Here is an 8,863-nt window from a genome sequence, read left to right on the forward strand (position 1 = left end):
CACCTGAATTGGAGAATTGCATTGTATGCCCAAATCTCTCAGCGACTGCTTGTAATACACTAATTCACTGCAGAGTTCACTTAAAGCTGAAAATTCAGCTTCAGTGGATGACACACTGACTATACTTTGTTTCCTGGACTTCCATCCAATTAGTGACCCACCCAAAAAACCACTAGCCCAGTAATTGATTTTCGGTCAGGTAAATTTGCCTAGTTGCTATCTGAGTAACACACAAGTATTTCATCACCTGCTGAGCTTAACTTTAAAATACTACTAGCAGTATGCTTCAGATACCTCAGAACACGTTTTACTGCCTTCCAGGCACTCACAGTAGGTTTAGACACTTGCCTGCTCAAAATCCCTACTGCGTAGCTGATATCAGGCCTACTCCACTGCGATATGTATAGCAGACTCCCAATAGCTGATTGATATAAATCAGGTCGCTCAAACACTGCGCTTTCATCAGCTTGCAAAGACTTAACAAAACCTAGATCCACGGGAGTATTTGCCCCTTTGCAGTCCTGCATTCCGTATGCTGTTAGCAGTTGTTTGATTTTCATTTCCTGGCTAAACAACAAACTGCCATCATCCGCCCAGCACACTTCCAAATCCAGATAACTTTTCGCAGAACCAAGGTCTTTTACTTTGAACCTTTTGGCTAACTGCGTGGAAAACGCTTTGATTTGTTTACCTGTCTTAGAAAGATGGAGCAAATCATCTACAAAGGCCAAGCGGAACTCTTGTTTGTCATTAGCGCCATGCACATACAGACAACTGTCTGCAACGCTGCATTGGAAACCTAGAGAAACCAAAGTCTCATCTAAACACTTGTTCCAATTTCTCACACATTTCCGTAAACCATACAGTGCCTTGTGTAGCTTTTACACATTGCCCGACCCAGACTCAAAACTGGGGGGTTCTGCTAAATAGAGTTCCTCACTCAAACTAGCATGTAAATAGGCTGTCTGGATGTCAAAATGGTTTACTTTCAGCTTGCGTTTTGCTGCAAGTGCCAGCAGCAGATGCAGACTTTCGCTTCTAGCTGTAGGAGCGAACACTTCGTCAAAATCAAGCCTGGTCTCTGGGAAAAACCCTGAGCCACTAAGTGTGCCTTGTACTTAAAATCACCAGTGGCTAAAGGCTTGAGCTTGTAAACGCACCTGCACCCCACTATTTTAGCTCCTTTTGGTGGCTGTGTGGGTGTGAACAAGTCATGCTCAACCAGAGAATCCATTTCCTCCTGCATAGCGCTTTTCCAGAGCAAAACGTGGTCTTCTGGTAATAATAATAATAATAAATTTTATTTATATCCCACCCTCCACAGCCGAAGCCGGGCTCAGGGCAGCTAACAACAATAAAATAGTACAAAATTCTAGAATCATTTCATTATAAAACAAATTCAAATCAAATTGATGGCAACCATTAGGTTAATGTTCTCTGAAGATTGCCAAAGGAGGGAGTCAGGCTGCGCCCTGACCAAAGGCCTGGTGGAACAGCTCTGTCTTGCAGGCCCTGCGGAAAGATGTCAAGTCCTGCAGGGCCCTAGTCTCTTGTGACAGAGCGTTCCACCAGATTGGAGCCACAGCCAAAAAAGCACTGGCTTTTTGGGTTGAGGCCAGCCTAACCTCTCTGTGGCCTGGGACCGTCAGGATGTTTTTGTTTGAAGACCGTAACCACAGCACCTCCTTGTAGCTTTGAGAGCAGCTACACTAAAACATTAGCAGTACCAGGTTTAAAACGATCTGAGGGTACACCTTTAGTCTCCCTCTGAGACCTTCTGGGAGTAAAACTGTCTTCGCTTTTTCTGTCACCCCCCTCAGCTTCTCGCCCCCCTTGAGGAGAGTGGAATTCCTCATGTGGCGAAAACTGACTGCCATTCTCATTAGCCTCAACAGAAGAATCCTCTTCTGTGTCTGTGTTTGGTTTTCCTTTAGCACTCAATGATTCCCCCTTTGATATTTGAAACCAAAGTTCAGAATTGGCATGCACCTTCTCCCAGCCGCCATGCTCACAGAATGTAGCATTCATTTAAACAACCAGCCCATTTTTACCAACAGCAAACCTGTAACCTTTGCCCAAATCTTGGTAACGTACAAAAATAAGCTGTTGTGCTTTGGGATCACCCTTTTTATGCTGTGCTCGAAGCACATGAACCTGTGCCTTCACACCAAACTTACGCATATGATCAACTTTGGGCTTCTTGTTGAACAATTTGAAATAGTGTTGTTCCAATTGATTTATGATATAAGCGATTCTGCAAATAACAAGCTGAAAGATAAGCTTCAGCCCAAAAAGCTTTTGATAGACCAGCATCCTCAAGCATTGAGTACACCATTTATATTACCAAGACAATACCTTCTCTAAACAGAGCTATAAAAGTACCTTAATATACAAGTTAAGACATAAACAATAAAATTTATAGGCTAAAATCATCACATGGCCACTAATATATTAAATAATGTTAATTAATGTGCAATTATATTTGGAGTTTGGTGATAAAGATAGAATATAGCTTGATGTAGATAGGGTCAAATAAATTCATCTCCTTTACAGTTGGTGGCTATCTTGGCTATATAATTTGCTCTAATTTTCCTAGCAGCAGTTGCAAAGAGTGTCTGCGAGGAGATATAAAATCATGTCAGAGGGGTTCTGGCCAGTGGACCTTGTCATTATAGGTGCTAAAAATCATTCTCTTACTTCATTATATAAGGGGCAGTGCAAGATACAATGCATAAGATCCTCTACTTCTGGACATCTCCTAATGCAAACACGTTCAATCCCATGTCTGTTCCTTAAGGTGGAATGGAAATGTCAACACTGTCCTTTATCTCCGTCAGTAGTTCATACTTAATTCTGGGTTTTTTGCCTTGCCATATGAACTTTGCCAGTTTGCCAGATTACGAGTAGTTACTTTTCACTAACAGTTTTGTTTTGTTTTTATTCAGTTTAAAATCAGATATCTTGTCAAATTCATTCATTCCAGTGTTTTCAGTGTGCTTTCTACTGGGTTTTCTGTTACTGTGAATGTCTTCATCAACACAGAGAATGGGGTGTAGAAATAAAAAGCTGTTCACAATATCTTTTCTTAGTTTTATTTTGAAAAACATAGCAGCCAAACGCTGCAAACTATCACTCCTCCTCACTGGCTGCTTACAAGACATTTGATCGAATTAAATAGGGCAGTTGGTTAATTGAAACTATAACATTCCTTCCTGCACCCACTAACTCCCCTTTTAATTAGGCAAAAAATCAAGAGACCACAGGTGTACAGGTTTAGTCAGATAAGGACTAAACCCGCCTCCTCGATAATGACATGGTCTGGTCTTAGTGTAACTCCTCCTCCTACCCGTGATCACTGAGATTGGTTGTCCCAGCACATCCCCCCCCCCTTGTGGAACCTGCCCCTGTGGAACGATGCCTTATGAGGAACGGCTAAGGGAGCTGGGCATGTTTAGCCTGGAGAAGAGGAGGTTAAGGGGTGATATGATAGCCATGTTCAAATATATAAAAGGATTTCACATAGAGGAGGGAGAAAGGTTGTTTTCTGCTGCTCCAGAGAAGCGGACACGGAGCAATGGTTCCAAACTACAAGAAAGAAGATTCTTGTAGGAAGAACATTAGGAAGAACTTCCTGACAGTAAGAGCTGTTTGACAGTAGAATTTGCTGCCAAGGAGTGTGGTGGAGTCTCCTTCTTTGGAGGTCTTTAAGCAGAGGCTTGACAACCATATGTCAGGAGTGCTCTGATGGTGTTTCCTGCTTGGCAGGGGGTTGGACTCAATGGCCCTTGTGGTATCTTCCAACTCTATGATTCTATGATTTTGTTTGCTGGGACCACTCCCAGGGAGCCCTGACCCCCTCCCCTTAAAACAAATAAAACCTATATAAAAACAACACAACACAATAAAACAATAAAAACCAAAAACAGTAAAAATTACAAACATACCAAAATTAAACAAATTCCCAAACCCGACTAAACACCCATCCCACCCCCCACACCAAAAAGAGTTTAAAAAGGTAATTATTTAATATTTTTTAAAAAGAACTCTGCACTGTTCTGAGTTCTCCTGGGCAGGCCAGATGGTGAGAGGCAGGGACAGGACCTACAGTATATGGCTAACTATACACACAACAGGAACAGAAATACAAGCACAATAGTTTCAAAGAAATTCTCGGCTGATTCCGCACCTGCGGGATCAGGACAGGCCCTCCGCATGACAATGGCCCCACATGGCAAGGTGTGCCAGGCGAGGTGGGCTGCTGCCAAAGGGTCTGCAATTTGCAAGTTAGTTTCCTAAGGTTTCATCCCTTGCGATTTGCAAGTTAGTTTCTTAAGGTTGTGGTCCATATATACTGATTCACCTCCGCCATTATCTAATATTGTCCAGTTTTGCGGCTGGAGGGTGACACTGTCAGAGAAAAGTGTGTAGGAGCCATTTAAGCAGCGGGCTCGGTTCCAGGTGCCATCTTGGGTTAGGGTAGGTTTCCCGAGGAGGGTATAAGCTGGTGAGCAGATGAATAGTTCACAAGTCTAATGGGCTGTAAGGGTCAGTAAGACGGAATAGCGAAGGAGGACACAGGTTTCGGGCACGCAAAAGTCAAAGTCACCTAGGCGACGCAACAATCCTTTCTTTACCATGTCAACAATTCCAAAATCAAGGTGTCGTCGTTCGATTTGTAGCCCTGGACATGAAACGTGTGAGGACATGGCAGGCTCAGAGTGGGGAAGGTAGGTGGCGAAGATGGAGGATACAAGGAGGAAGGTCCAAGGAAAAAATGGGCTGATATTGGTGGGGGTCATGGTGGTTGTGAAATGTGAAGAGGAGCTGTCAAAACGAACAAGCTGTCAAAGCAGTGCTTTACGAAGTCGAAGGCGGATCGGGGGTCTCTCATGGTTGTCTGTTGTAGGGACGATCTCAGAGGTCCAGTGGGTTGCAGCCGGTGGTGGAGGAGGTCCAGTCACTGTCGGTGGTGGAGTAGGTCCGGTCTGTTAGGCCCGATTCATGCCCCGAGCTAGTCCAGTCTGTTGGGCTCGATTCGTGCCCCGAACTGGTCCGGTCTGTTGGGGTTCCTCAGAGTTGGTGTTGTCATCTGCCGGTTGTAGTGGAGTGGTGTGGGTCACGGGGGTGTTGTCTCCGTTTGTGACGTCGTTGGGTGGAAGAGCAGGTTTGCAGTGGGTGTGGTGGAGCCAAGCCGATTTTTCTGCTACTTTAAGAGAAGTAGGAGTAGTCAGTAATACCTGAAAGGGTCCTTCCCAGGTGGGCTGCAACGGCACCTTGTGGTAGGTCTTCATCAATACCCAGTCACCTGGTTGGAAGGAGTGGATATTTTCATCCAGGGCTATATTTTGACTCCCTGCTGCATACCTGTGGAGAACAATCAATTGCTTCTGGAGCTGGATTACATATTGGGTTAGTTCAGATTCGCCCACCTCCAGTTCAGAAGGAGGAAATTGGGTGCTGTACACAGGGGAGGGTCTCCCAAAGAGTAACTCGTATGGGGATAGGTTCAGGCTCCCCCGTGGGCATCTTCTGAGGTTATGTAGTACCAAAGGGAGGGCATTGACCCATTTTAATCCGGAGGTTTTGCAAAGTTTTCCCAACTGGGACTTGAGTTGTTGGTTCATCCTTTCAACTTGTCCATAGGATGGGGGTAAGGGGTGTGCAATTTCCATTTAATTCCTAATGCTTTTGCTATTTGTTGAACTACATCTAATGTAAAATGGGATCCTCTGTCACTGTCTATATGCCTTGGGACTCCGAAATGTGGTATAATTTCGTGTAATAAGGCTTTGGCTACTACTTGCGCTGTAGCCCGGTGTGCTGGGAAGCATTCCACCCACCCGGAAAGCTGATTGATGACGACAAGAGCATGTTTGTAGCCCTGGCAGGGGGGCAAGTCTATAAAATGTACTTGCAAACTTTCGAAGGGAACTGTAGTAATTGGGCGCCCAGCCCCTTGCCCCTCCCTCACCTGTCTTTGCTCTCCGGCCAGAGCAGGTTTCTGGAGCACGGCTGGCAAACCCGTTTACTTTTCAGAAACAGGACAAAATGGTACTGGTAAGGCTGCCACCACTCCCTCTTCCCAGGGCTACGTGAAGCCACAGCTCAAGGGAGCCAGCTGTGCTCCTTTGTTACCGGCTACCCCAAACTACAAGTTGCTTCCACAAGCTTGCAGGCAGAAATCCTTTGATAGAGCGCAACCAAGAAGTCTAGGCATTGGAATTAGCTATTCCCCCGGAAAGGCAAAGATAGGATAGTTAGTCTTTCAGAAATCCGCACCCAAAGGTCTTAGAAAATCTTCAACGCAAAAGAACAAAAGGACGAAAAGATGGCTGCTTTGGTGGACATCAGCAGCCGGGCGATTTTTGCGGATTGCAGAGCACGTGCTTTCAAACCATTCTCTAGATCTTTTATCCATAATTTGCACGTGGAATCAGAAACCCCTAGGCCCAATCAGAACCCTTGATTACATCTGAATTCTCCAATGACCATGGTGGGCTAATAATTCTAACTTGTGGCAGCTGAGCCAATTAAGCCTTCAGCCTAGATCAAGGTGTTTCCTCCCTTTCCACGGAGACTGGTGGAGCTTAGGCAGATGTACATTCCCAAGCAATCAAGGATAGATAACATTACAGAGGGTATGTTCATAGCTTTGAACGCAGGTGTTAAACCATCAATTTAGCCTGAAAATTCCTTTCTCATAGAAATCCTCTCACGCCCTTGGAGCCAACGGATTAAAGCAACAGGATGGCTCCCATAATTCTTACTGGTTTCCCACAAGGCCTCACCCTCCACTTGACCAAAGGACAGCTTCTAGGAAAATACTAACTTTACTGCAGGAACGAAAGCCCATGGTCTGGCTCCTGGAGGGCATCTAGCAGTATGTTTCGGGTTGAAAGTCTGGCAGGTGTGGCAGTTCTTTACTGCTGCCTTTGCAGTGAGTATTAGCCCTGGTCCAGCAGCGTTGAACGGTATCCACGAGTTTGTCCCTTCCCCAGTGGGTACACTGGTGTAAGATTCTGAGGTGTTTTGGTACCCAAAGTTTAGGCATTAGGAGTCTCTTATCAGGGAGGTACCAGATGCCATCTTGCAAAGAGGCCCTCTAGCTCCTCTATGGTTGCTGTCTTATACATTTGTTCAAAATCAACATCCGAAGGAATTTGAGCTCCTTGGAATTCATTATCTGGTGATAGGGGCTGTAGGGCTGCTTCCTGTGCTATACGATCGGCACAGCAGTTTCCGACTGAGATCGGGTCCCTTCCTTTTGGTGTGGGCTTTGTAGTGCACTACGGCTATGGCCTCCGGGAGATGTATAGAGTTCATCAGGCGTTCGACTAAGGGCGCATAGGCAATCTGGGTACCTGCAGCTGTCAGGAAACCCCTTTGGAGCCAAATCTGCCCTGTAGCATGAACCAGTCGGAAACAATATCTTGAGTCTGTATAGATTGTAATTCTTTGTCCCGCCCCCAGTTCACAGGCTCGGATGAGTGCAATTAGTTCAGCAGCCTGTGTGCTATATTTGGCATGGATGGGGTGTGCTTCTAGGATGTCAGTGGCAGTCAGAACTGCATAGCCACTCTTACGCTCTCCTCCCACTATCTTTGAGCTCCCATCTGTATATATAATGAGGTCTGGGGCCTCCAAGGGGAGGTAGTCTAGGTCTTCCCGTGGTTTCTCAGCGTGACGAACTACTTGGGAGCAATCATGATGTGGTGAGCCGTCATCAGGGAGGGGTAGGAGAGTTGCGGGGTTAAGGGAATTCACCCTTTTGATTGCTGCATTTGAAGGGCTGAGGAGGATGGCCTCATACCTATTTAGTCTTTGTATGGTAAAACGTTGGCATCCCTGTAGGTTAAGGAGGGTGGCTACAGCATGAGGGACATTTTTAGTCAGGTCGTGCACTAACACAGTCTCTTGTGCCTTTTCCAAAAGTAACGTTGCTGCTGCCGCTGCTCTAAGGCACCCCACATTTCCCATGACAGTGGTATCTAGTTGGAGGCTATAGTAGGTAACAGGTCTGTTTCTGCCGCGAATTCCTCGCGGCACTTTTAGCAGAACGCTCAGAGTCCCAGGTTCTTTAGTGCAGTATTGTTTAATGTGAGCTAAATATATATACAAATATCTACAGAAGCAGTTCATATAATCAGACAGAGTACCTGCACCTTGAGGCAAAAGAAGACTCCACACTCATCTACACCACTCCACCACCATTAGTATTGAACAGGCTTTACTTTTAAACTGGTGACAACCAATCACATTACTGCTGAATCATTCTGACCCAGCACTTCCACAGAGAGTATTGCATCAGCCTGTTGCAAACTGAAGCCTGCAGACTTACTTACACAGCATCCTGTGAATCCCAACAGTTTCTTCCTTGGAAGGGCTGTGTGAGGACATCTGAAGCTACCCCTTTATTTTCATGTACAAACAGGGAGAAGGGCAGCCGGTAGTCAGGGAGTCCAAGGGCAGGTGAGGATCTTAATTCTCGCTTGATGGATTCAAAAGCTTCAAGTGCCTCTGCAGACCATTCGAGTTGTTCTGGGGCGTTGTCATGGGTCATGGCAGTGAGGGGACGGGTGAATTCTCCATACTGGGGAATCCAGGCGCGACAGAACCCGCTCATCCCGATGAAGCCTCTAAGTTGTCTTTTTTTCTTTGGAAGGGGTAGTTTTGTTATAGCTTCTATCCTGTCGGTGGAGAGAGCATGGGTCCCTTCCCTTTTACTTCTTTCTGGCAATATTGTATTTTCTTTGCGGACACCTTATGTCCTTTGTATCCCAATATTGTGAGGAGAGCTATGGTGTCCGATTTACAAGATTCTAAGTCCTGCCCACATAGTAAGAGATCATCAACGTATAAAAGG

The 8,863-nt window shown here is 45.6% G+C and overlaps 1 long non-coding RNA gene across 1 annotated transcript; it reads right to left on the minus strand.

Annotated features, from left to right (window-relative positions):
- Positions 1–574: 574 nt before the first annotated feature.
- On the minus strand, positions 575–1,010 carry LOC307221431. The gene is made up of 2 exons (XR_013841405.1): positions 739–1,010; positions 575–651 (listed from the first exon to the last, which is right to left on the minus strand). It is a non-coding gene; the product is annotated as an uncharacterized lncRNA (long non-coding RNA).
- Between the last annotated feature and the right edge of the window lie 7,853 nt (positions 1,011–8,863).

Source organism: Podarcis cretensis, assembly GCF_951804945.1.
Source record: "Podarcis cretensis genome assembly, chromosome: 8".
Taxonomy (NCBI): Eukaryota; Metazoa; Chordata; class Lepidosauria; order Squamata; family Lacertidae; genus Podarcis; species Podarcis cretensis.